The sequence below is a fragment of the Sus scrofa genome, chromosome 1, assembly GCF_054392235.1.
Source record: "Sus scrofa isolate SSC_HxYL_T2T_F1_AM1 chromosome 1, Sscrofa_HxYL_maternal_Yorkshire_Landrace_v2.0, whole genome shotgun sequence".
Classification (NCBI taxonomy): domain Eukaryota; kingdom Metazoa; phylum Chordata; class Mammalia; order Artiodactyla; family Suidae; genus Sus; species Sus scrofa.
This window is the reverse complement of record NC_139383.1, coordinates 135,687,874-135,713,768: the sequence shown is the minus strand read 5'-3', so window position 1 is coordinate 135,713,768 and position 25,895 is coordinate 135,687,874. Positions and strand designations below refer to the sequence as shown.

The 25,895-nt window shown below is 40.5% G+C and overlaps 1 protein-coding gene and 1 pseudogene across 1 annotated transcript in view; one reads left to right on the top strand and one right to left on the bottom strand.

The window, feature by feature from the left end:
- SQOR (sulfide quinone oxidoreductase) overlaps positions 1 to 25,895 on the top strand; it is a 377,873-nt gene that overhangs the window by 55,350 nt on the left and 296,628 nt on the right. The gene's annotated exons all lie outside the window — the stretch shown is intronic.
- LOC146406381 (52 kDa repressor of the inhibitor of the protein kinase-like) lies at positions 556 to 23,506 on the bottom strand (annotated as a pseudogene).

Here is a 25,895-nt window from a genome sequence, read left to right as displayed (position 1 = left end):
ATGACACAAGAAGGTGAACAAAGTAATGTAAATAGTAGTAACTAGATGTGGAACAATAATGGTAGGCTTGTCCATTCAAACTTCAATTATAACTTGTTTCTTTAGGTTCACCTGATAAAAACAAAACCTACAATGACAATTTTGTTTAATGAGCTCACAGTTTCCCCCTCTCCTGTAATTCCCTTAACTGTATATTACAAACGCTTAACAATATACTTAAAACTTGAACTAGTCAAAGGTCAATTGTGAGATTCATTGTAGCATTTTATAAAATGTATTCCTTCCTCCCACACCTCCCCAGAATTTATTCCTTCAAAAAACTGGTAACTCAATACAGTTGGATCCACAGTAATAAACAAATGTCATGTTTAAGATTACTTTGAACAACTCCCAAAGTCGCCTGGTGGTGGAGTGATCTGATACCATCATTGCTGTGACTCAGGTTGCTGTTGTGGCACGAGTTTGATCCCTGGCCTTGGGATCTTTTACATGCTGTGGGCACAGCCAAAAAAAATAAAGGCTTCGAACAATTCCAGAGTGCCGGTACCTGAGATATCACACAGAAATGAAATGTGGCACTTTCAATACTGTCTTCTGGAAGAACAGATAATTTTCCAAAGTGTGAGTGTTAAAACAATGCTTATTTAGACAGACATTGCCAAGGCTAATGCAATTTGGTCAGAGGCTATAAGCAAGAATATTCAAAGATTAAGTGGCCTACATACAACTTAAAGCTTTTCCTTCAAATGTTAAATACAAGAGAATATATTTATATGTAAATATAAACATTCTTTTAGGTATTTTTTTTTTCCCCACTGTACAGCAAGGGGGTCAGGTTATCCTTACATGTATACATTACAATTACATTTTTTCCCCCACCCTTTGTTCTGTTGCAACATGAGTATCTAGACATAGTTCTCAATGCTATTCAGCAGGAGGGTGTTTTTGATGGTTTATGAATTATCCTAAGTTGGTAGGAAGCACCAACTTAGTTGTACAGAGTTTGATATATGTGTCTATCATGAAATACAGGTCATGTTTTACATAAAAATTTATGTTAAGCAAACCAACTTACTTGGGCTTAGGTCTGTCAAAGTGTTCTTCAGGTGTGCTTTAACATGCTTTCAGCCATTTTCATGACACTCATTCTCAACCTTCATCATGGGAAGAATACACAGGCCCTTAAGCAATGCATAAACATTAGGAAAGAAACTTGAGGCCAGGCAGGTGGAGGGCTTCATAAGGGGTAGATGGAAGCTCTGCCTCTGTCTTCTATGTTTCTACTTGATTCTCCAACAGTGGGGCTGAGCTAAGAGTGTGTCAGGTTTGACTAAGTCCCTTCTGTACAAGTCAGCATGCTGTTCGTCTGATGTGTTGGATTTGATGTCCTATGACAGAGGGCACCAGAAATAAGTGTTTATAAGCTTCAGGGTGTTGTTCTGAAAATATACAGTTAATATTTGAACAACATGGAGGTTAAATGGCACCAACACTGCCTGCACTCAATCTATGTATAGCTTATACTAGCCCTCCCTATCCATGGATTTGACCAACTGTGGATCAGGTAGTCCTGTGGTATTTACTGTGGGAAAAAATTCCATATAAGTGGAGCTGTGCAGTTCAAACAACCTGTGTTGTTCAGGGGTCAACTGTTACCTTGATGAGCTCTGTGACATTTTCCAGGGAGTTTCATTTGAACATCAGTTTTGGTTATCACATTTATGTCTTCCTCAAACCAAAATCCGTGGTAAATTTTTATATTTTATGTCACCTCATTAGTGAATGCATGCTTCAGTCTTTCTACTGACTGCAAGGAAAACATCAAAGATTTGCCCCCTGAAGATTGCCTCCAAAGGCTCTTGAAAAGGATAGGACTTTTTTTTTTTTTTAAGGTTAAGATAGGACACTTTAAAGGACAATAGTGATAAAAATGAAATAAAAATCTATTGATTCACTGCAGAGGACAAATGCTTAGCCAGCTAGACAGTTATTTCATCTAATATTTGTGTCACCATGGATATCCTCTAAACATAAAGCAAATGCTTGCAGGAGATGTATTAAAATTTCAAAAGTGCCATGCTTGTCTGTCCACTGAGAATGATACATTTCCTTTATGTTATTACCCTTTTAGTTACTCTGAGAGTAGACAAATTACATTGTCAAGTTCTAAAAGAGTTGTGCTGATTGATGGATAAAAGAACAGACTTCCCAAGTTGTTTTCAGTGCATCAGGTATGTCCATAACAAGTACTAATTTTGTCTACCACATATGTAAGGCACTGGAAGAGCAGAGTCTTGATAGCTTAGGATGCTTCCCTACAAGTCTTGAAGCAACAGCTTTCATTTTTGAAGAAAATCCCCTGGCCATGACAGTGCTCCATATTTAATCTTGACTTTGCAGTTACCCCAGTGTGAAGTCACACAACCAAAATTTCTGCATCAGCTTCATGAGGCAGGAAACCTATAAATTCTTCTCTTGGGAGTGAAATCATCAGCAAACCGCACCAGCACAGGCCGGTGTTCCTCCCCTGCTAGGTTCACACATCATCATGATCCTGAGTCCCTCAATTCCCTGAAGGGTTCTTCCTGAACAAGTTTCTCACTGATCTCTGGCAGTGGATTCTTCCTTTTCCCAACTGAACATGTTCATTGATGTTATCTCAAGGTGGCTTCTTGGAACTACTTCACCAAAATTTGTTCTGCACTTCAGCCGTGCTTGAAAATTATCAGCAGTAAAGAGAACTTATGGGAGTCCGTCAGCTTCATGTCCATCCAGAGGTGGCTTTTGTGATACATAAGAATTGAAATTTCAAGACAAACTTCTATGCATAAAATAAATAAGCAGTGAGGATATATTTCACAGCATAGGGAAATATAGCTACTATGTTGTAATAACTTTAAATGGAGTGTACTCTATAAAAATACTGAATCACTTTGTTCTACATTTGAAACTAATATTGTAAATCAACTATACTGCAATAAAAACTTTTTAAAAATAAATTGCAAATAGAGGTTTTAAGTTTCGTTTCTCTTCTCTTCAAGGAGTAAAGATAAAATGCCTTCATTCAGTTCTTTACCTCCTTCTGCACTGGGATTCTGACTATCCACTGTGTCCTTATATTTTTATTCCTGTTTAGAAGTTGTATTGATTTTGTTTCAGTGTCCTGATTTCATCTTCACTCAGTTCTTTTATTCATTTTCTGTCTGTCATGCAAATTGTTCAGATGACTGATGAGATAAAAAATCATCCTATAGGGACCATTTCTGCAGATAATAGAGGTCTCAAAGTGTTTGGCATGTAACCTATCAAGTCATATCTTCTAAGTTTATCTTTTTAAGTCTGCTTTCCTATACTTCTTCACCTGTTCTGCATTTAGCCAGGTCTCCTGGGAAACCTGAAGACCAGCTCCAATTCTTTCTCGTGCAGTGGGGCTGGGAAGGAATGAGTTGTCCTTACCTTGCAGGTCCTACTGCTTTCCCCTTCCTATCTTATCAGGGCAGTCTGCCCTCAAGTAGGGTTGGGGAGGAAAGCCAGCCTAACTCTACCAACCTAGTATTCTATCAAGTAAATACAAGAGTAGAAAAAAAGACTATTTTATTTATTTAGTCTTTTTTGTCTTTTTTTTTTAGGGCAGCACCCATGGCATTTGGAAGTTCCCAGGCTGGGGGACTAATTGGAGTTACAACTGCTGGCCTACACTACAGCCACAGCAATGCCAGATCCAAGTCACGTCTGCAACCTACACCACAGCTCACAGCACCGCCGGATCCTTAACCCACTGAGCGAGGCCAGGGATCGAACCCTCAGCCTCGTGGTTCCTAGTTGTATTCGTTTCCGCTGCGCCATGACGGGAACTCTGAAGAAGACTATTTTAGGCATGCAAACATTCCCCCCAGGTTTACCTCTCTTATATCTTGGGGTGGTCAGGCCTCTACACTGCCGCCTAGTGAGTTTGCTGCTGAGTGTTAGTTGGACTTTATGGTTTGCTTCTAATAAACAGAATATGGCAAGAGTAATGGATGTTACCTCCAGGGTTAAGTTACCAAAGACTAACTTCATCTTGCTTGCATTCTCTCTTGCTTGTTCTGATGAAATTAGTTCATTGTAATTTAAATGTACCTACTAGCACAGTTCATACTACTTGAAGTTAGAAAGCTTTTCCAATTTAGACTAGCTTCATACATGTTGTTTTAGTATTACCTCCAAGTTATCGAAACCACAGCAATGTCAAGTATTAAATATTCTACACATACACAGAAACTTCCTTTTCTGAGACTTTTAGCCTTCCATGTGTGTGCTTAGTTTTTTCAGTCAGTGTCTGCTCTGGTTATTCAATTGCTGAACAACAAATCACCTCCAAACCTAGCAACATAAAAATGACAACCGTTTTATTATCCTTTTGGAACTCAGATAGGCCATGATGGGGATGTTTTATCTCTGCTCCATGATGTCCAGGGTCTCTGTGGGAAGACTCAGATGCTGAGGGGTGATTTGAAAGGCCAGAAACTGGAATGGTGTGGAGGCTTCCTTGTTCACATGGGCACCTGGGAAAGGCTGCACTCTTGACTAGAGCACCTAGATGGGGCCCCTCTCTCTGGTGTGGGCTTCTCATAGGATGGCAGCCAGGTTCCAAGAGGAAGCTTCTGAGCATGAGTGTTCCAGGGAACCAGGAGGAGGCTCTGTGGCCTTTTATGCTGTCAAGTCAGAAGTCACATAGCATCACCTCTTCCATACTCTGCTGCAGAGATCAGCAAATTCTGGCCTGAGGCTGATTCCATCCTGCCTCCTGTCTTTCTAAAGAAGGTGTTATTGGAACACAGACTTGTCCATTTGTTTTCATGTCTTTGATAGCTGCCTTTGTATTCCGATGCACAGTTGAATGGTTGCGAGAGGGACTGTATGGTCTGCAAAGCCTAAATATTTACTGTCTAGCCCTTTACAGAAAAGGTTTGCTGAGCCCTGCTCTGTTGGCTAAAGCAGTCACTAGCCTTTCTGTGTAAAATGGGGGAACAGACCCTGCTCTTGGAGGGAGGTGTGTCAGAGAAGGTACAGCCCTTTAAGAAAAAATCACCCTGGCACCTGTTTGCCTCTGATTTTAATCCTTGTTTATAATTTTGTAAGCTATTTAAAAATAGCTCTTCTGTTTGTATAGTACGTTCTGATGGAGGAAGTTAAAAAGTGAGTCAACAATGTTATTTCAAGTTTTATTCTTTTTAAACTTGCTTGTGTCAGCTCCTTTGGGTAAATATTTGGCTGGTAATTCTTTCAGAGAAAGATTAGAAAGGTTAATCTGTGTTCACAGAGTTAATATCAGAGATAAATAAGACCTTTAGTTCCTTAAAAAAAAAAAAGTGAAAACGGTAAACAATTATCCAAACATTTAAGCCTCCCTTGTCCAAGAAGTTTCAGATTTTAAAAATTATGAATAACTTATTTATAAACTTTTTTCTTTACTTTAGTATGCTATATTTGTACCATTTTAATTAATGTGCCCAATTTCTTCATCTGTAGAATGAAGGGGTTTGAGGGTAGGATGTTCTCAAACCAGGCTGCATATTCAAATCATCAGGAGCTCTGGTTCCCATGCTGGATGATTAAATGAGAAAGTCCGAGTATAGATTGGGATTGAACTCAATAGATTTCTTTTTTTTTTTTAAGATCAATTTATTTATTTATTTATTTTTACATTTCATTGGAGTATAGTTGACTTCCAATGTTGTATTCGTTTCAGGTGTCCGGCAAAGTGATTCAGTTATACATGTACATATATCTGTTATTTTTCAGATTCTTTTCCCATATAGGTTATTACAGAGTATTGAGTAGTTTTCCCTGTGCTAGACAGCAGATCTTTTTTACTCATCCATTCTAATATGTAGTATCATGTATATGTCAATCCCAACTCCCTAATTAATCCCCCCTCCAGTGTTTCCCTTTGGAAACCATAAATTTGGTTTTGAAATCTTTGAATAGTTCAATTTAAGTAATAATATTGATAACACTTGTATGTGGTGAAGACTTCAAACCAGATGGAAAATGTGTAAGTTCTCTCTTTCCTTACTGTCCTCCCCCCAATTTCTAGTCTCTCCTGCCAAAAGTATAACTATTATTTTTTTCTTCCAGAAAAATGTTTGTATCTACAAAATGTATATGTTATTTGGGGGTGGGGAATAGAATCTTGCTGTACATACTTGTCTTACTGTATACTATAACCAGGCTTCATATTCAAATCACCAAGAGCCCTGGTTCCCATGCTGGATAATTAAATCGGAATGTCTGAGTATAAATTGGAATTGAACTCAATAAATTTATTTCTTTAAAAACTGTTTTTTGGAGGTCCTGTTGTGGCACAGTGGAAACGAATCTGACTAGGAACCATGAGGTTGCAGGTTCGATCCCTGGCCTTGCTCAGTGGGTTAAGGATCTGGTGTTGCTGTGGCTGTGGTGTAGGTGGGCAGCTGTATCTCTGATTAGACCCTTAGCCTGGGAACCTCCATATGCTGTGTTGTGGCCTGAAAGAAAAGGAAAACAACAACAACAACAACAACAAAAACAACTATTTTTTTGCAAGTATATATTAACCACTTAATACAAGTGGGGGTATACAAAGGCGTATAAGATGATCGCTTTCACTCACTGATGAGGCTTTGAACTCAGGATTCTTTCCTGAAGCTTTGTATCCAGACAAGGTTCTTAAATTTTTCTCTGCCCTGGTCCCTTTTGACAGTTTGGTGCTGCCTTATGGGCCTTCTCTCAGAATTTTTTTTCTTTTTTGAATTTTTTTATTATATATGTTTTTATTAAGGTGTAGTTAATTTACAATGTTGTGCAAATTTCTGCTGTATAGCAGAGTGACTCAGTCACACACACACACACACACACACACACACACTTCTTTTTTAAAATATTGTTTTCCATCATAGCCTATTTCAGAAAATTAGATATACTTGCCTGGCTATATATACTGGCTATCCCCAAAACAGTAGGACTTTATTGTCTATCCATTCTAAATGTAATAGTTTGTATCTGTTAACCCCAAACTCCCAGTCCATCCCACTCTCTCCCCCTTCCCCCTTGGCAGCCACAAGTCTGTTCTTTATGTCTGTAAGTCTGTTTCGTTTTTATGTCTGTAAGTCTGTTTCGTTTTGTAGATAGGTTCATTTGTGCCATATTTTAGATTCCACATATAAGTGATATCATATGGTATTTGTATTTCTTTTTCCGACTTAGTATAATCTCTCGTTGCAAATGGCATTATTTTATTCTTTTTAATGGCTGAATAGTATTCCATTATATATATACACCACATCTTCTTTATCCATCCATCTCTCAGTGGACATTTAGCTTGTTTCTGTGTCTTGCTGTTGTGAATGGTGCTACTATGAATATAGGGGTGCAGTATATTTTTGCATTGTAGTTTTGTCTGGATATATGTCCAGGAGTGGGATTGCTGGAGCATATGGTAGTTTTGTATATAGTTTCTGAAGAACCTCCATACTGTTTTCCAGTTTACATTCCCACCAACAGTGTTGGAGGGTTCCCTTTTCTCCACATTCTCTCCAGCATTTGTTATTTGTAGACTTATTAATGATGACCATTCTGACCAGTGCGAGGTAGTACCTCATTGTAATTTTGATTTGCATTTCTCTAATAATTAGTGATGATGAGCAACTTTTTTTTTTCTTTTAAGGCTGCATCTGCTGCGTATGGAAGTTCCCAGGCTAGGGATTGAATCAGAGCTGCAGCTGCTGCTGCCAGCCTATGCCACAGCCACAGCAGCACTGGATGCAAGCTGCATCTATGACCTACACCACAGCTTGAGGTGATACAGGATCCTTAACCAACTGAGCGAGGCCAGGGATTGAACCCATATTCTCAGGGACACCATGTCCGGTTCCTAACTCACAGGGCCACAATGGGAATTTCAAGTGTTGAGCCATCCTTTCATGTGCCTGTTAGCCATCTGTATGTCTTCTTTGGAGAAATGTCTATTTAGGTCTTCTGCCTATTTTTCGATTGGATTGTTTGTACTTGTTGAGTTATATGGGTTGTTTGTATATTTTGGAGATTGAACGCATTTCAGTTGCATTATTTGCAACTATTTTCTCCCCTTCCTTAGGTTGTTTTTTGTTTGTTTGTTTGTTTGTTTGTTTGTTTTAATGGTTTCCTTTGCTGTCCAAAGCTTGTAAGTTTGATTAGATCCCATTTGTTTATTTTTGTTTTTATTTCTATTGCCTTGGGAGACATCTAAGAAAACAGTTGTGCAGTTTATATCAGAGAATATTTTGTCTATGTCCTCTTGTAGGAATTTTATTGTGTCATATCTTATGTTTAAGTCTTTAAGCCATTTTTAGTTTATTTTAGTACATGGTGTGAGGGTTTGATAAATTTCTTGAAGTGATTCCTGCAATTACAGAGTCTTTTTATATTGTTCCTGGAGTAAGGATGGTGTGAAACTATTCTAGCTTATAGCTTCTGCAAGAAAGGTCTACTTTTACTTCATTTAAGCTTCACATATTCTGAGCCAAACTGTAATGTCCTGGAATTCTTTAAAGGAAAAAGAAATGTTTAGATGATCAAGAGCAAAACTCTCCCACTAGAATTCTCCTTATTAGGTAACACAGGATGAAACAAAAGCTCTTGCCCAAAGACTTTTGGGTCTCCCCTGAAGGTAAGAGATCCCTTAGCCACCCTAATATTTGTGGAAAAACTAGTAACTAGTACTCCCCAGTCTCCTAACAAGGATATGACTGGGTGCAGGACAAGTACACTGAAGGGATTCCTTATGATGGTGGCTTCTGGAACACACTGTATTGGAAAGTTCGGCTACCTTGAAATAGCTATTAAGAAGTTCCCATTGTAGCTCAGTGGGTTGAGAACCCGATATAGTGTCCATGAGGATGTGGGTTCAATCCCTGGCCTCACTCAGTAGGTTAAGTATTTGGCATTGCCCGAAGCTGCAGCGTAGGTCAAGATGCAGCTTGGATCTGGTGTTGCTGTGGCTGTGGCATAGGCCTGCATCTGCAGCTCCAAATCAACTCCTAGCCTGGGAGCTTCTGTATGCCTCAAGTGTAGCTATAAAAAAAAATTAAAAAGAGAATAGTTATTGATATTTAGACAATGTTCCTAGGGATAAATTAGACTAGACCAAAAGAATACCACATTTAGAGTACTTGTGTTCTAGGAAGTCCATGGGAAATTCCCCTGGGGTTCTCATTCTTTTACCTTTGTCTTCTCTAATGGTCCAAAGCACTTATTAAAACCAGTAAGGAAATGCTTTGTACATGTTCCAGATCCAGTACTCTGGAAGGGACAGGTAAATTACCATATTACAAGCCTGATATGCTATATTAGAAGCTTATATTCCTCAATGAATCAGTGTCTGGAGCTCTGGCTTTTGCTAGAAGCTTAACAAAAGATATATAGATACATGTCTTTTGTACACTCTTTACAGGGGAGCAGAGTCACCAGTCATCAAGGCATGGATTTCAGAGAGCAACAGCCTGCGTGTACAGACAAGTTAGAAGTGCCTCTGTCTGCAAACAGGAAGGTTGATTGGGATTGGATGTAGGCAGCCACAGGTTAAAGAACACTGGCTAGTCTGCTCAAGAAACAACTCTAGGGGTACATGGAGCAAGTTATTTTACTGAGGAACCTGAATTTGGAGATTTAAATAGTCAACTATCCGGAAAACCTGAACAGAGAAAATGAGCTTCTATCATTGTGTAAAGTCCCTACGCCAAACTTATTGGAAAACCTTCTCTAACCAGCAGAGCTCTGGGGACTCCGAGGTATGTTTATGAAAATACCCGAGATTACCTAATGAAAGAGATATATGCTACTTAGCATATCCACAAAAATATTTCCTGCTGTACTCTGAGTTTCTGTGGCTGCTGTGCCCAAAGCAACCTACATTAACAAGATGGCAAAATGAGTAATAAAAATGTATTTTACTTCCTACTTCAATTAATCCCTAGAATTTTATACAAAAACCATCACTTTCCCATGTACCAGCAATGAAGTAGAATTCGAAATGAAAAACACATTGCCATTTACATTAGCACTCAAAAAATATAATACTGAGGTATAAAGCTAATAAAATGTATACAAGGTCTATATGAGGAAAACTATAGAACTCTGATTAACAAAATCAAAGAAGAGCTAAATAAATTGAGAGATTATACCATATTCATGGATAGGAAGACTCCATATTGTCAAGATAGAGGTTCTTCCCAACTTGCTCTGTAGATTCAATACAATCACAGTAAGAACAAAGGATTCCCTGATGGCTCAGTGGGTTAAGGACCTGGTGTTGTCACTGCTGTGGTGTGAGTTCAATCCCTGGCCTGGGAACTTTTGCATGCAATGGGTGTGGCCAAAAAAAAAAAAAAAAAAAAAAAAAAAGAACAAAGCTGGAAGACTGACACATCACCAGATTTCAGGATTTATTATAAAGCTACGGTAATCAAATCAAGATGGTATGACCCTGAATTCTGCTTCTTTTCCCCCCAAAGTTCCCTATGTAGGGTATAGTAGTTTTCTCTAGCTGAGTTGTTTATAGGCCCATAAAATCTTGACAGTTTTCAGAAAATAAGCCATAAAAATAATTTTTATCACAGGGAGTTCTCTGGAGGTCTAGTGGTTAGATGCGGCTCAGATCCAGCATTGCCGTGGCTGTGGTTTAGGCCAGGAGCTGCAGCTCCAGCTCTGATTCAACCCCTAGCCCAGGAACTTCCATATGCTGCAAGTTGCAGCTTTAAAAGAACTTCTCACATCTAGTTTTTCTTAGATAAGAGTTTGTTCTTTGTGGATTTGCCAGTCTGGGCCCCCCACTGTGATCGTGTGAGAAGACTTGAGTGGTGAGCACAATAGGAACTCCCCACTTCCTTTCCCTCCTGTTAAACCTCTGGAAGATGATAGGTAAGTTTAGAAATTGGTATATTTAATTAGGGCCAAAGTGAAGTCTTTGGGGAAGATTTGTTTCTGTACAATGAAAAGCATGAATACTGAATTTATTTAAGTGAGCAGGAACCAGGAGAACAGAAGTGGTGTCATTTCCCTTTGCTCTTGCTAAGTAGTTGAATCCAGGATTAGTAATGGAGGATAGAACAAAAGGGTATTTCTTAAGAATATGTGTCCTTCTTTGTTGAAATTCAAAGAAGAAATAAGTGAGGAGAATTGAGTTAGATGTTTAGAAAGAATATTTTAGAACAACAGTTTGAACTTTTGCTCCCACATGATAAGTTTTGGCATAGATTTGCAAAGCTAGCATTCCAGAAGTTGTTTCCTTTCTATCTAGTTATTAATTAATTGACCATTAGGTGCCATTCTCCCAGACAGTGGTTAAGTGGGTCAAATATTGACGTGCTTTGGATTTTCAAAAAGAAATAATACTCTGTTAAGGGAGTTAGACATAAATAATTCCTAAATTATTCTCAAGTGTAAAGAATGATATACAATTAGAAGCAGTTTCAAAGACTATCTGGGGTAATTAATTCTATTCTGCATTTATTTTGATATTATTGATTATTATATATTCTAGTGTTATCTTGCTTACTTCATTTTATCTAAGCCTTAAGAAGAACAAAATTTTCACATTCACCCGAACCCTTCTTGAGTTTGGTCTTCTGAGGGCCCTACCCACCATTCTTGGACCTTCACCAGCTTTGTCAGCTACCAGAACCTCTTATTTCTTTCACTGAGTCTTTAATAGTGTTAGGCTGGTGTCTGCTAACCTTGAAGAAGCTTAGGTGATTTTGCCCAGGGTACCATGTCCCTGAGGACTCAGAGTTCCTTCCTCAGTGGAAGAAGTTGTTGAGGGAGACCCCTCTTTCTGGACCACCTTTGTGATGGTTAACTCTGTGTATTAACTTGGCCTGGCTGTGCGGCCCAGTTGTTCAGTCAAATACCAGTCTAGATGGTGCTGTGAAGCTATGATTAACATTTAAGTCAGTAGACTTTGAATAAAGCAATTTACCTTCCATATTGTAGATAATCACTTGAAGGCCTTAAAATCAGACAGTTTTCCCAAAGGAGAAGGAATTCTCCTCAAGATTGCAATAGAGAAACTCTGTCTGAAGCCTGCCTTCAGACTTTCCAACCCTTAAAACTGCACAAACTGATTCCTTAACCCCACCCCTACCCCTGGGCTCCGTCTCCTCCCCTTCTGTCTTTATATGAGTGTGTGTGTGTGTGTGTGTGTGTGTGTGTGTATTTATATCTCCTATTGGTTTTGTTTCTCTAGTGATCCCTGACTAATAAGCTCCCAACCTAATAAGAAAGTTAGTCCTGGTGAAATAAGTCAGACAGAGAAATATTGTATGTTCTCACATAGTTGGAATATTAAAAAAAAAAAACTCCTAGGAGCAGAGAATGTTATTGGTGGTTATCAGAGTGGGGAGGGATGGTGGGGATGGACAAAGGGGGTCAAAAAGTATAAACTTCCAATTATAAGAGAAATAAGTTCTTGGGCTGTAATGTACAGTACCATGACTGTAGTTAATAATACTGTGTTATATATTTGAATGTTGCTAGGATAGTACATCTCAAAAGTTCTAATCACAAGACAAAAACTGTAGCTATATGAGGTGATGGATGTTAACTTGACAACTATAATCATTTTGCACTGTGTACATATATCAAATTATTATGTTGTACACCTTAAATTAATGTTATATATCAATTACATCTCAATAAAACTTAGGAGAAAAAAAAGTTATTTCTCTATTCTTACTTTTAGCATTTCTTTCTTTGAAACCAGAATTGAGTTTCTAATCTGCATCAATTACTTGCATTCATTTATAGCATTTCTTCATGGTTTCATCATTTCCTTAGCAATAGCTCTAACAAATTTCAACCGTATAGCTTCTTTTAGTTTTTCTTAAAGAACTGTATTGTTCATTTATCTTTTATAGAAAAGAACACTTCAAAATTGCATTTAATAGAAAGTAAGGTTAAAACATAAATACAAAGTGATTTCTTCATACTTCTTTGTCGCAGTTTTTTTTAGACAAAACTCTCAAAAACATTTTAAGCCTTTGAGGATATGTATTAGATAATTTCAATTTCCACTTTACCAGAATATAATTAATTATATATGGTGGATTATGGATGAAGAATAAGAAATGTATCTGAGTGAATTTAAGACACCAAAGACTGCAAGATTGATAGTAAAAATGGTGGCAGAGTACAAATGCAAATTTGCAAAGGAGAAGGCAGAGCTTTTAATAGTGATAAACTCAGAATCCTACCAGAATTTCTTCTAGTAAACTGGTAGTGTATAAAACATGTGGCTACCCATCGTGACTCAGTGGAAGGAAATCTGACTAGCATCCATGAGGATGCAAGTTCGATGCCTGGCCTTGCTCAGTGGGTTAAGGATTCGGTGTTGCCTTGAGTTATGGTGTAGGTTGCAGATGCAGCTTGGATCTCACATTGCTGTGGCCTAGGCCACCGGCTACAGCTCTGATTTGACCCCTAGCTGGGAACCTCCATATGCTCCATATGCTGTGGGTGCAGCCTTAAAAAAGACAACAAACAAATAAACAAACAAACAAAGCATGTGGCTACCTTAAGTTTCTTTCTCCTCATCTCCCCTGTTGCCTGAGGCATCAGCAGTGTCCCACCAGAAGAGCAGCTTTCCAAGAATGCATGTGTGCCTTCTTCACTGGGGCTTCTATATCTTTAGAGTTGGGTGGCAACTATGTGCTTCTTCAGTTCTTGGTGACAGAAACAAACAGAAATGTGATTTAGTCCTTAAAGAATAAAAAGGAAGCCACCCAGTTCACAAGAGAGAGGATAAAGTATAGAATAATTTACAACTTTTTTTTTTTTTTTTTGGTCTTTTTGCCTTTTCTAGGGCCACTCCCGCAGCATGTGGAGGTTCCCAAGCTAGGGGTTGAAGCAAAGCTATAGCTGCCGGCCTACGCCAGAGCCACAGCAATGCGGTATCCGAGCTGCGTCTGTGACCTACACCACAGCTCACAGCGACGCCGGATCCTTAACCCACTGAGCAAGGCCAGGGATCGAACCCTCAACCTCATGGTTCCTAGTTGGATTCGTTAACCACTGCACCACGACAGGAACTCCAATTTACAACATTTTTTGAGCACCCATCAGATATAAAGCACCTCACTCAGGCTCTTGGGAGTGGTCCAAAAAAAGTAGAAAATGCTTCTCTTATCTTCACAGAAATTACAGATGGGCTGATTTTCAAAAAGCAGAAGACACACCTTTCTGTTTAAAACCCCCAGAGGGATTTAAATTCTATATTCTATCTATGGGAGCAGTTTTCTCCATTTCTTGGGAATCCTCTCTGTCCCCAGAGGAAGCTGGGCAGCTCTGCTTCTCCAGTACAAGTGCCCAACAGTGACTGTGACCCTACGTGCTCTGAAAGGATTTTTCAGAAGTTGGTTTCTCCAGGGCCACAGAGCTCTCCTGAGCACTTGGTGGGAAAGCTGACCATTTGAGAGTAAAGAGTAAAAGAAACGTGTGCAAATATTTGGTATATGTCAGTGGTGTGCATAAAGGGATGAGATGTCCAACCTTGTGTTTTCCCTTCCTCCTTCCTAACTGGAAGCAGTCTGAGCATTTGTTACCCAGTTAGTAGAAGCTGCAGATCTGAGTAGAAGCTTCCTGGTCTATCCAAAGGGTGACAATAGCTGGTAGTTGGAAGCTCAGCATTTCCAAAGAAGAAGAGATAGTGGCAGCCCTTTTGCAACTTTTAGGCATTGGTGAAAATTCTGGCCCTTTGTCTTTAAGTGTTAGATTAAGCAGACCTCAGCTTTTTCTTTCAGTTTTTTTTTTTTTTTTTTTTTTTTTTTTTGCCATTTCTTGGGCCGCTCCTGCGGCATGTGGAGGTTCCCAGGCTAGGGGTCGAATCAGAGCTGTAGCCACTGGCCTACACCAGAGCCACAGCAACACGGGATCCAAGCCATGTCTGCGACCTACACCACAGCTCAGGGCAACGCCGGATAGTTAACCCACTGAGCAAGGGCAGGGATCGAACCCGCAACCTCATGGTTCCTAGTGGGATTCATTAACCACTGAGACATGACGGGAACTCCCTCTTTCATCAGCTTTTTACTCAAGAGAAAGGGAAGAGTGAATGATGAGTCCAGAATTTTTAGCCTGAGCTACGGGAAGGATGGAATTACCTTACCTAAATAAACAGAGGAAGAAGCAGGTTTTGGGGGAAAGATCGGGTTCAGTTTGGGACATAGGAGAATTGAGACGCCTAATAGACATTCAAGTAGAAACACTGAGCAGGCAGCTGAATGTTTGTGTGACAGGTCAGGGCTGGGAAGTTGTCTACACACATGAGATTGAGTGAGATTCCCCTAGAGAAATGGTAGTCTTAAGATAGAGCCAGGGCTGAGCCCTGGAGTAGTCCTGTGTTTCAAGTCAGAGAGACAGGAAAAGACTTTGTAGCAGCCACCGTGGAGAGAGGAAAGCCCGCAGAGGGGCTGTCCTGAAAGTCAGAGGCAGAAATGTTTCAAGGAAGAAACCTAAAGTGATCACTTGTTGAGGTCGTTGGCAATGCATCAAGTGAGGGTGAAGGAGGTGTGCCTTGACTCTGACAACAGGGGGTGGGGCGTAACAGGGCAGTTCATGTGAAGAGGTGGGGTAGAGGCCTGAGGGAGGTCTGGGTTCAGAAGAGAAGACAGAGGTGGGGGGAATTTCAGACCAGGAGGGTAGGTGATTATTTTGAGGAGTTTTTCTGCAGAGGGAACAGAAATAGAGCAGTAAAGAGTTCCCTGGTGGCTCAGTGGGTTAAGGCATTGTCACTGCTGTGGTTCTGGTTTCAGCTGTGGTATGGGTTTGATCCCTGGTCTGGGAGCTTCTACATGCTATGGGTGCAGCCAAAAAAGAAAAGAAATAGAGCAGTAAGCTAGAGGGGGAAGTGAGATCAGGAGTGGTGTTTTTTTTTAAGAGGAAGAAATAATACTATATTTGTTTACCAATGGAAATGTCTAGTAGAGAGAAAAAAATGTTGATGCATTGTGGAGAGGTGAGAATTGCTAAAGCAATTCTCAGGATGTCACACACATTCTAACTCTGTGCCAAAGTTTGTTCTCACACTTTGCACAACAAGCACCAGAAATTCTGGTTAAGGAAATAGTTTCTATAGGGACAGAGTGGAGAGAGTTGTGGGGCTCATGTGAAAGCCACAGTCCCCACATCCTGGAGTCCAAGGACAGGGTGTGTGGATGAAAATGCTGACCTCAGTGTCTCAGCTGTGACCCAAGGATACATTTATTGTAGGCATCCACACAAATATCACCCAAGCATCCTTCCTATGCAATGGAGGTTATAACAAAACCTCCCTAAAACAGATTTTACTGTTTGTAATTATTTGAAGGGACAGAATCAGTTTCCCCTTTTACCTCAGAGATAATTGTTTCCATAGAAAATTAAGTCTGTCTACAAAATTACATGGGAAATTTTACTTAGTTTTTAGAAAGTTTTAAGGCAGTATCTTCAATGGGTATGCAAATAATAAATTTCAATTTGGAAATTGATTTGTGGTCAGCCCATGCTTTCATATATCAAATCCATTTTTCCCCCCATTTCACTGAGATTCGCTATTAGGCAATGCTTTTTAGCGTACTTTGAATTACTACACTATAGCATTAGAAAATAGTAAAACTAATGTTTCTGTAAAAATATTTTGTTAGCCTGGCTTCCCATCATGGCTCAGCAGTTAATGAATCTGACGAGTATCCATGAGGACACAGATTTGATCCCTGGCCTCGTTCAGTGGGCTAAGGATCCGGTGTTGCTGTCAGCTCTGGTGTAGGTTGCAGATTCAGCTCAGATGTGGCTGTGGTGTAGGCTGGCAGCTGCAGCTCTGATTCGACCCCTAGCCTGGGAACCTCCATATGCCATGGGTGTGGCCCTAAAAAGACCAAAAAAATTTTTTTGTTGTTGTTAGCCTAATTTTTAAATAACTGAGAAAACTTTCTCTCTGTAGGTATGGTTTAGAGAAGTTTTAAATAATTGATACCTTCCCAAGCTTTCCTTAGAAAAAGAAAACCAGTTCAATCAGGACTTTTCATTGTTTTCTACCAGTTACCCCTCCTAGCAGTGGAGAACAAATCATACACTCTAGAGAGTATTGAGGTATGGCCAAAGTAGCCAATAAAATCATTAAATTTCTTTGAAGTTTCCTTTTTAAATATTACAATCATGTGAATTTTTCATTTTATACTACAATGACACCATATTTCAAAATACGTTAAGAGCTGTAGCTGCCAGCCTACACCACAGCTACAACACCAGATCCAAGCCATGTCTGCGACCTACACCATAGCTCACAGCAACATCAGATACTTAACCCACTGAGCAAGGCCAGGGATCAAACCTGTGTCTTCATGGATGCTAATCAGATTTGTTTCCACTGAGCCATGATGGGAACTCCTATTTCCAGTATCTTGAATCATCTTCACTGTCATCAGTCCAAAGTCTTTTTCATGGAGGTTGGTAAACTCCAGATCACTTAACTCTTTTCCTGGTGTTTTTCTCTTGCTCCCTTATCTGAGTCATAATCCTTTACCTTTTCATTTTGTATAGATCTTTGGTGTGGTGCCTTTTTTTCAGACAGTAGAATTGTAGCCTTTTGCCTCTGATGTCCACCCCCCTTGTGGCTGAGGTTGGTACTGGGGCTTGCTGTAGGCTTCCTGATGGGAGGGACTGGTGCCTCCCCACTGGTAGGTGGAGCTGATTCTTATCCCTCTGGTGGGAGGGCTCTGTCTCTGGGTGAGATCAGATGCAGCTGGGTGCCTTGGGGGATCTTTAGGCAGCCTGCGTGCTGATGGAAGGGGCTGTGCTTCCACCTGGATTATTGTTTGGCCTGGGGCTTCTCAGCACAGATGCGTAGGGCCAGACTTTTCCAAAATGGCCACCTCTAAAGGAACACATGCTGATGATTATTCCAGACTCTTTTGCCTCTAGTATCCTTTCCCCACAAGGAGCCATGATCATCCCCTGTTTTCCCAGGAGATCCTCCAAGAACTGCAGTCAGGTTCAGATTCCTATGGAGTCTCTGCTTTGCCCTGGGACCCAGTGCACATGAAAGGGCTGTGTGCACCTTTCAAGAATGGGGTCTCTGTTTCCCCCAGTCCCTTGGAGCTCCTGTGCACAAGCCCCACTGGCCTTCAATGCCAAATGCTGCAGGGGCTCCTCCTCCCAATGCCAGATTCTCAGGCATGGTGACCTGACATGGGTCTCAGAACTCTCACTCCCATAGGTGAGTCTCTGTGATACAGTTATTTTCCAGTCTGTGGGCTTCCCACCGGTGGGTGTGGGTTTGCTTATATTGTGTAATCATGCCTCCTACTCTCTTGATGTGGCCTCCTCTTTGTCTTCTGGAGTAGGATATCTTTTTTTATAGTTGTCAGTCTATTTGATTGAAGGTTATTCATCAGTTGGTTGTAATTTTGTTGCTTTTATATAAGAAAGTGAGCTCCAATCCTTCTACTCTACCATCTTAATCCCATCTTCTTACTAGTTTTTTTAATGTAATGTTTTATTTCTATAGGTCATACATGGGATTACCAGATGACCTAGCAATACCAATCTGGTATGGCTGGGTCCACATGAAAACTTGCACACAAATGTTCATAGCAGCATTATTCATAATTGCCAAGAAAGTGGAAATGACCTACATAGTCACCAATAGATGAATGGACAAAAAAAAAAATATATATATATATATATATGGAATATCCAGAGTTCCTGTTGTGACTCAGCAGGTTAAGAACCCACCTAGTGTCCAGGAGGATGTGAGTTTGATCCCTGGCCTGGCTCAGTGGGTTAAGGATCTGGTGTTGGCACAAGCTGCAGCTTAGGTCACAGATGTGGCTCAGATATGGCGTTGTTGTGGCTGTGGTGTACCCCCATAGCAGCAGCTCCGGTTCCACCCCTAGCCTGGGAACTTCCATATGCCTCAAGTGCGGTCTGAAAAAGAAAAAAGAAAGAAAGAATAGTTTGTTTATCCATAAAAAATGACATGCTTTAAAAAAATGAAGTGCTACGAGGTACAAGTGGATGAAACTGGAAAACTGTTTGCTCACTGAAAGAAGCTCATCACAAAAGACCGCCTATTGTATGATTCCATTTATATAACCTTTCCAGAATAGGCAAATCTGTAGAGACATTAAATAGATTAGTAATGGCCTGGGGCTTGGAAGAGAAATGAAGAGTGACTACTAATGATTAAGGGGCTTCCTTGTGAGAGGGGACTTTATAATCCATTGTCTGATCAGCTCATATCTGGAATCCCTGTAGATATGTTTCTGTTGGATGTTTTGCCAAAGGGGTCTTTTCTCCTCATTCATATGTCTATCTCTGGTTTATGCGGGGTTTTGTATGTAAAATTTTATTTTGACAAATAATTTGAAGCCTAGTTAGATGTTATTATTTCTTCAAAGAAGAATTTGAATTGCTTTTTCTTTGGGCACCTGGGAGTGCTGGCAATCAAGTGTCACTTGAATCCAGTTCCAGGCTAGAGGTTTTCTGAGCTACTCAGATGATTTGAAGCTGGGGTGCAGACAGTGCAAGTGTTGGTTCCCTTCCACTTCACCTAATTCCTAGCTGCAGCAGGGTTGTGCCCAGCCATGTGGCTGCCTAGAGCAAAAGAAACATCAGTAATACTGATCCTGTCTGTATTTTCCAATTTGATATTTTGTTCATCATGGATTTTTTCCATTAATATTCATTAATAACACTCTATTAAAGTAATACTTATCTGGATTACGAAGGTTTTTCGTTTCTCTAAATTTTCTGTTCAAAGTGAGAATTTTACTTCCTTCACTTTACTCCCAGCCTTGGGATTTTTACATCCTGGGAGTTTGAAGGGACGAAGGTGTGGGTTCCCTCTCCTATCCCACAATTTCCTATAAAATCTCAAAAAGATTTTGGGGGAAATTCCCTCAATTTCTTCCCTTACCATGCTATTTAGAATTAACTGTCTGGAAACTAACACATGATTAGGGACTGAAATGGATTAAACATAAACATTTATCTTCACTTCCCCCTGAATGTGGCCTAAAACGATAGTAGTGGGATAGCAAGGTAATTTTAAAGTCCCACAAGGACTAAGAGCAGGGAAAGGAGAGAGCAGCAGGTGAGAACTGCCATGCGTTTTTGGAAGACAAGACAATGATGGAGAAGTGTGTCTAACCCAGACAGCAGGGTACAGGAAGCAGAGCCCCTCACCACACAGAATGCCGCAGAAAATGTGTTGTTCCCACTATCAGTCACCAGGGGGTGGCAACAACAGTTTGCATTCACATGTTAATGGCCCATTGTACACATTTACCTACATCACCTCATGAATATTTCATCTCTCCCATGTATTGTCGCAATCTGGTCGGGTAGACTCTAGATCTAATACAACTGGACAGTGTTCTAATATGATGTGTGGATGATATTATGATTATCTCAAAATCTGAGGATCAAGCTAAAAGAGACCTCACCAAGGTCATAAATCATGTAACTGATTAGGAATGATTAACCCCTCCCCCATCCTGCACAGACTGAAATTTGGTGGGGGGGTGCATTCTGCAGACAACTAAAAATGAATTGTGGCTTCCTACCTCTCAGGTTATAGGGACTCATCACCTAGTGGGGCTGCTTGGCTTTTGGAAAAATCATATTCCACGCTTAGGAATACTGTTAGTTTCAATTTATAAAATTACCCAGGAAAAGGCTATATTTAATTAGGGATCTGAAGAGCAACAAGGCTTCTTAGACCTGCATAAGACTGTGGACCAAATTATCCCATTAGGACCTTATGAGCCTAATAATGAAATAAAATTAGAAGTGTTAGCCACCTGTACTCATGCCAACTGGAGTTTCTGGCAAAAACCCATAGCTTCTGCTCAGTGGTGACCTGCACTTCTGAAGTAGAAAAGTACCAAATGCTACTCTCTAATATACTCCCTTTGAAGACAGTGTATAGGCTTGTTATCAAGCAGTTATGAAACAGCTCCAATAACAGGAGGATCAGATTAGAGTAAAACCCCAAATATATGGGTATGTTAGAAAAGCATTCCAACAAGGACAGTGCCCAAAGAAGTTCCATCCTAAAATGCATTTGGTGCATATGGGAACATCTTGGGAGTTTCCATGGGAAGAACTCACTGTAATATAAGCAGGTAAGACATCTCTCTTCCCCAAGGACTGAATATAGAGTCTCCTGAAGTGGATTAGCCAGCTGTTATTTGGCCCCTGCTGAGCCTCAAACTCATAATCAAAATTTACCTATTTGAGGAAAGGCAGAATTTTCAGTTCCTCTGGGGAAGTAGTCCCAGGAGAAAAGGTCCGTCATAGAGCTGGCAGGGAGATTACATTGTTCCTTTACCTATGGTTTGAGAACCTAGATATTGGCCTTAAAGGTTTGACTTTACATATCCATGGCTGAAATCAGTGTTACTAATTCTATCGAAGAACTGCAACAACAACAAACACATATATGACCTGTGAGGGGTTCGTGTGTGTGTGTGTGTGTGTGTGTGTGTCTTTCTTGTTTGGCACTCCTAGTTATATTTCATCAGATCAGATCAAGACACTCAATTAACTGCCTATATTTATTTATTTTTGTCTTTTTCCTTTTCTAGGGCCGCTCCAGCGGCATATGGAGATTCCCAGGCTAGGGGTCTAATCGGAGCTGTAGCTGCCGGCCTACGTCAGAGCCACAGCAACGCAGGATCCGAGCCACATCTGCAACCTACACCACAGCTCAGGGCAATGCCGGATCCTTAACCCTTTGAGCAAGGCCAGGGATCGAACCGGCCACCTCATGGTTCCTAGTTGGATTCATTAACCACTGAGCCACGATGGGAACTCCTCAATTAACTGCCTATAAATACAGTGACATAATGAGCAAAGAAACATCACGTTCAGTAGGTTTATCATATTACTTGTCACTCTCAAAGTGATAGAAAATTGTAATAAATAATTAAAACATCTGCTTTTAAAAATGAGGAGGTGGGCAGTCAGTTCCCATTGAGGCTCAGTGGTAAACCCGACTAGTATCCATGAGGATGTGTGTTTGATCCTTGGCCTCACTCAATGGGTTAAGGATCTGGCATTGCCCTGAGTTCTGGTGTAGGTTGCAGACACAGCTTGGATCCCGCATTGCTGTTGTTATGGTGTAGGCCGGCAGTTACAGCTCAACCCCTAGCCTGGGAACTTCCATATGCTGTGGGTGCAGCCCTTAAAAAAAAATAATGAGAGGGGGAGTTCCTGTTGTGGCACAGTGGGTTAAGAATATTACTGCAGTGGCTGGGGTTGCTGCTGAGGTGTGGGTTTGATCCCTGGCCTGGCACAGTGGGTTAAAGGATCTGGCGTTGCCAAAGCTGTGGTGTAGGTCACAGTTGTGCTTGGATTCAGTCCCTGGCCCAGGAGCTTCCATATGCTAAGGGTGCAGCCATAAAAAATAAAATAAAAATGAGAGGGGAGATCTTGGGGCGTAGATGCTTAAGGATCTGGCATTGTCATTGCAGTAGCTTAGGTTGGTGCTGTGGCACAGGTTCGATCCCTGACCTGGGAACTTCCACATGCTATAGGCACAGCCAAAAATTAAAATAAAATAAAATAAAATAAAATAAAATTAAAAATAATAAAAATGAGGGGTAGCAAGTGATTGAAAGACTGTTCCACAAACTTACAGTACGGTGTCTTATAATTTAACATGAGAGGTATTAAAGGTAGATCTCTATTTGATAACTGGATAAAACTAATTTTGTAGAAGCTAATAAAACTTATGATAATACTGATATTGACAATCAAATATATTGGAAGATTGAACTAAGGCCCTTTAGGGTATTATCCCTTTGGAAGGGAACTGGCATGAAGAAAATTTTGACCTGACAATGGTAGGTGACTGAACAATGGTAGGTATGTATCCCTCAGAGATACATATCATAAAATACAGATGGCTGTAGGACAGGTAGACAGACAAATTGTAAAGTTAGTTCAAAAATATAAGAGAGTTTATGTTGGAATTTTTGGGTGGGTCCCATTCATACTAGCTCCTCACAAGTTATTACAAATGTGTGGAATCTGCATGTATGTTTTGATTGTCCACTCAATTATATGATATTGTTGGGCAAGTAACAGCTCTCAAACTAAGAGTGATCATTTTGTCCTAAAAAGGTCTTGACCGTGGATGAGAGAGATAGACTGTGCCCTGAGGGTTTATTCCTGCAGGTCTGAAATTGGCCTCAGCTCTTTTATTAAAATAAGAAATGTACCCACTGGACACTGACCTCTGGTCCAGGCATAAAGTCTACTGATTATTAGTGCTGCTTTTTAACCATGGGGCAAGCTGTTGATGTTGTCTGTTGATAACAGTGAAGTCGATGATTTGCACCTCCTCTCGGACACCCAGAGGGTTCTGTCATTGGAGATAGTTACATAACAAGTATATGCCCACATGACCAACAGGGGCTGGGAAATCCTGGTTGAGATTCTCTCTGGGCTCCTTGCTTCTGAGATGGTTCATGCCCACACTGGTGTTTCCAGATCTGAGAGAGTGTCTTGACAGTGCTTGCAGAGGGGCTGACAAATGCAGCTCGGGCTTGGCTGCCCCGAACTCTTTGCTGTGGACAGGGTTTGGCAGTGATGCATATTTTTACTTTAATGCTATTGCTATATTGTGTCTTTTTCTTGCAATAACCTATAGATTTATAAGCATTGTCATTTAAGTTCTCTGATTCTTTAGCAATCAAACTTTATTTGACTGTTACTATTAGGGCACTAAGTGATGGGAACCTGAGTGTTTTTCATATTATTCTAATTTCTCCAAAAAAAGATGCTTTGCGTCCAAAAAGTTGACCAAAATAATCTGAAGTAGTATGTTTTTACATTCTTCTGAACCTTAGGGTGGTGTTCCTATGTAGTTACAAGTTAACACACTGTGGCGGTCAGATCCATGAACTTTATTTTTTAAAATTTTTTTATTATAGGTCATTTACAGTGTTCTGTCAATTTCTGCTGTACAGCAAAGTGGCCCATACACACCCACACATATATACATACATGTGCATTCTTTTTCTCATATTCCATCATCATAAACTTTATTTTTAAAAGGCTATTCCTGCAAGGAATACCTTGCTTTTTACTAGGAACTAGATCTGCCCTACAATGGCAATGTTAGATAATTTTATTTAAGTTCATTTTTTTTTTTCATACTGTGGGTTCGTCCTAATACACATAGCTGTTTCCTCTAGATAATGAGTTACAAACGGTTTGATGTTCCACAGTTGTTGGCATGTGATCTGGAACCCTGGGATCTACAGCAGCAAACAGTGAGCCCACTGCCTGCTACAGATCCCGGAGAAGCCACTGGGCTGCAGGAGTGGTGGGTGATGACAATAAAAGAAAGCTGGTAGCAACTGTGGTAGGGACCAGGCTCCTTCTGTTTTCCTCCCCAACTTTGAAAAGAGAGGACTCCCACAGACAGTGCCAGAGGCGCTAAAAGTAGAGACTTTATTAAATCATTCAGTTGAGTACCTTTGCACAAATAATCATCTTATTTCATAACCATGCAAAAGGCCAATGGAAGAGATGAGGTGAGACGAGGAAGAGGGAAGGGTGCAAGATGGTATGGCCAACTGAGTCGGCTGTGATATTGTGTTGAGTCTGTGATGCCTTTGCACATCCAGAGACAGCTGGGAATAGGACTTGGGGCTCAGCATCAGGCCTAGCCTAGAAGGTCCAGCCATCAGGCCCCCCTCACACATGGCCCCTGGCAGTGACTGGTGGATGTCCAGAGATGAGATCACTCAGGAGGACCCAGGAGTGGAGGAGAGGCCTGAGGACAGGACCCTGAGAACATCTGCCCTTAATGTAGGAAGAGGATGATCCAGTGGAGAAGCTTGAAAATCAGGAAGAAGTAATGGGAGAAAGTGGCACCTCAGAAACACCAAAGAGGACCGATATTCCAGGGAGTGGTCAGGAAGGTCTGGATAGTATCCACTGGAAATGACACCTGAGAGGTCAGGCCAGGGATATCAGTAGTACCTAGCAAGAGATTGAGGAGTAAACAGAAGGTGATAAAGTGGGAACAGTAGATGTACTCATGCTGGCAGTTTAGCACTAAAGCATAATGAAGTTGCCAGAGGAAAAGTTTTTTCTTTCACGGGCTGGAGTTAGAAGAAAGATGGTAATTGACATATCATGTTTCTGCAAGAGGAGGAAAAGATTAGAACAAAGGACATTTGTGTGGATTGGCCCTGGTCAGAAGGCTCACCTCTTTTTCTGCAGCGGTGAGAGAAATGCCTCTTTGTAGAGGGGTTGAGAAGTAAAGGTGAGTGATATGGGAGGAAGACCTGACATTTCTCTTTAGAAGCTTAGCTATTAGAGGCAAGGAGAGAAAGAACTGAACCAGAGTATGCAAATGCAGGTAAACTTCTATGGCACTGGAGCAGAAAAGCTGAGGGAACTGACACCTGATGGCCTCTGTTTTCTCTGTGAAAAATGAAACAATATGATCAGATAAGAGCAGGTAGCCACTGAGGAGAATGTGGAGGGGTGTGTAATAGATCATTAAATAGTATTTAGACCTGAGAATATATACCCTAATCGTGCAGCAGTTCACATGATTGTATAAGTTTAAGTCTGAGTGTAGAACTGACAGGTGAGTTTCTGTGGGGGATGAAGAAAGATACCAGGATACAAAAGGCTTGGTCAAAGCCCATGACCATTCAAAGAACATTCCCTTCTCACCACCCCCCAACCCTGCCTCCCACTTTTTTTCTTTTCTGGGGCCTAGGATTAGTTCCTTATGTTCAGAAGATACTCAGGTACTGTTGAATGATTGAATTAATAAATAAAATCTGACTTTGTTAAACATTTCTGAATATAAGCATTTTAGTTTAAGTTTTTATGTA